Source organism: Elephantulus edwardii, unplaced genomic scaffold (genome assembly GCF_000299155.1).
Source record: "Elephantulus edwardii isolate Elephantulus edwardi_28Jun2011 unplaced genomic scaffold, EleEdw1.0 scaffold00086, whole genome shotgun sequence".
Classification (NCBI taxonomy): domain Eukaryota; kingdom Metazoa; phylum Chordata; class Mammalia; order Macroscelidea; family Macroscelididae; genus Elephantulus; species Elephantulus edwardii.
In genome coordinates, this window is record NW_006399836.1 from 11,708,399 (window position 1) to 11,711,421 (window position 3,023).

A 3,023-nucleotide genomic window follows, 5' to 3' on the forward strand; every position below is an offset into this window, starting at 1 on the left:
AAAAACAACCTGGAAGCCACAGATGACGCAGGGAGGAAAAGGGATCGAAAACTATGTCTTTGGAGGGCTGAGAACAGATTGCTGCATGCCTGAAACAAAAACAGGGTACCATCAGAGGCAAAAAGAATAAGAGAGTGAAAGATAGGTCAGTTAACTTTTCTAAAAAAATCAATAAACATCTAAGGTGCAATTATTGCTTTTTTTTCCTGTCTAGAACAAGAAAGAAAGAAAAGTGAAGCTGTATATAGAAGCAATTCGCCCAAAACCTTCACAACCTTGAAACTGTTAGGGTCAGAATTGGGTAAAAGAGTCAAAGCTCAGTAGAATATGTTAAAGCAAACGCCAATAAGAGCAAAGGCCCAGAAAGTCATATTAAGAGCCAATAGAAGGTAAAGGTCAAACGAAGTGGCCAAGAACAGGCCCAATCCAATCAGAACCAGGGAACCAATAACATTGACGTGTTATTGGTAATAAGAGCCTCAATCCTGACAAGCATAATAGAGGCTGCCCCCAGAAGGAGCCTCATTGGTGATTTAGGCACATGAGTGACATCAAGAACAACAAATTAGAGCCTCCCACCAAAGTCTGAACCCTGTGATGTCATCTCATTGGCTCAGACTCAAACCCAGAAACTCGCCCACATGCAGAAGTGAGACAGCTATATTAACCAATGCTACCTGGAGCCCAGTGTGTTTTCTCCACCTTTTTACTTTCAGAGAAATGACTAGTCTCACTCTCTATTTATAATAAAATAGTTAATAATTTCCAATAAATAATGATAATTTACTAATAAATATATTATTTATGTTTTCTTTATTGATTGATATATTTAATGATTAATTTCTAATAAAAGTCTCACATTTCTAATAAAACCATTTTTGCTTTCACCTTCACTCTTGTCTCCTTGGCCTGCCTCTCAATGTACACTCTGACAAGGGCTTGGCCTACACCAAGATTGCTTTGAACAGGACATCACCAGGTCAAAACCAGGGGACTCGTCCATGGTCCATCTTCCTGTGGTCTTCTACCCAGTCCAAGTCTTTGTCCAGTCAAAGCAGGACATTCACCACAAATACCAAGCCCAGAAGAACTAGATGGTGCCCACCTACCTCTGCTGACCACCATAAAGGGAAATCACAGAAGAAGGTTCTAGAGTGATTGGGGCTAAAAAGTGAAACAAAACTCAGAATCATAAAAATAGTCAGGCTTGCTGTTCTGGTAGAGACTGAGACAATGGGGCCCTTAGTCCACAGGGAACAAAATTCACCTCCTTCTGATTCAACTTAGGTCAAATAGTAGACTAGGAGGGACCCATTCCTTAGAATAACCAACCATATAGAATCCAAAGGATGACGCTCACAAGGCAAGAAGGAACAGGACAGAAACATACACCTTACCACGGGTCCCAGCAGCTTGGGCGGTGAGTGGAGCAGCAGCAGCCAAGTAGCTGGAGTGTCTGAAGGTTCTCTGCACTGTGACCCAGTAGCATCCAGCATGAGTCACCTCTCAAGCTGCCCAAAAGGAAGGACAGCTCAGCTGAAGGGATAGTGAATGACGAGCCCAAGAGGAGATCTATGAGGTTGGCAGGGGAGCCTCCATGAAAGTGGAAACAAAGCCAAGAAAGGTAGCAGGAAAGGAAAAATCTTTATTTATTTATTTTTTTTAAGAGTTAAACTTACTTTTTTATTGTGATTTTAATGAAAGTTGGATTTCCATTCATTGTTAGACATTTTCCTCCCTACCCCCACCCCCCCAAGAAAAAACAACCCCACATTATTTTAAAGATTTTAACGTATCAGGAAATGTTCATTTTGGAGGTTTTGTTTTTCATAGAACATTCTTGACCACGTAGTTTAAGAACCACACCTGTTTAAATTCCACTTAATCCTTTCAATACTAAGTTAATTGGTGCTTCCACCACACTGGCCCTGGCTTTGCCTGGCCAGCCTTGAAGCTGAAGACTGTTTCTTGCCTACATTTTCCTATTGGTCACCGGCCTCCTCAGTGACTTGGTGCTCCTGAGCTGAGGAGCAGCTTTCAGCCTACAGTCCACTGTTGTGCATCCTTCTTGGCCCTTGAAGACACCCTCATGGCACGTAAGTTGAAATCCAAAATTTCTCAGCCACAAGGCCCCATGTGATTCTGCATGTCTGCCTCACCATACTTTATTTCTGCCTCATATAAGCTGGATGCTCTGTGAGGGGAGGCGCCATACTCGTCTTGTCTGCTCTATCTCCAGCTCCTCACAGGATCCTTAAGTGAGTATTTGTCTAAACAATGAGGGATGGGAGGATGGGATCAATTTATACTCTGCTTTGAAATTCCTGTTAAGACCATGTGTTTTTAAGTAACTGAAGGAAGGCATTTTGAATGAAATGGGAGGAATGGTGTGGTGTGGCTTTTTGTTTTATTGTTTAGGTAAAACGGTGATTTCAGAAGTTGGTAAAATAACACATTTCAATATAGATTGTCAGAGTCTTCGTCTCAACATTAAGAAAACTAAAGTAGGCAACCAATAGGCAGCATCATGTTAGAGAAAAGATTGAAGTTGCCAACTCATTTGGCTCAACCATCTTTTCCCTGCACTATTAAAAAAAAAACAAACCAAAAACTTGCGAAAATTGGTGCTCAGAGACTTCTCTAAAATACAAAAGAGCGCACCACAACAAGACAAAGGTAAATAACCCAATTGAAAAATGGGCACAAGGTATGAACAGACACTTCTCCAAAGAAGACATTCAGATGGCAAACACATGAAATGTTCAAAATCCCTAGCTCTAAGGGAGATGCAAATTAAAACAACTATGAGATACCATTCTTTTCGATACAGTGACTCAGTATATGGAAGGAATATACTGAGTCACTGTATCAAAAAGAATTGCAAGACACAGAAGAATTTCATGAAACAACATATGAGCAAGAGTCTATGGTGATGAAAGAAGAAGTTCAGGCTGCTTTGAAGGACATGGCCAAAAATAAGGCTCCAGGAATAATAGATGGTATACCAATTGACATATTTCAGT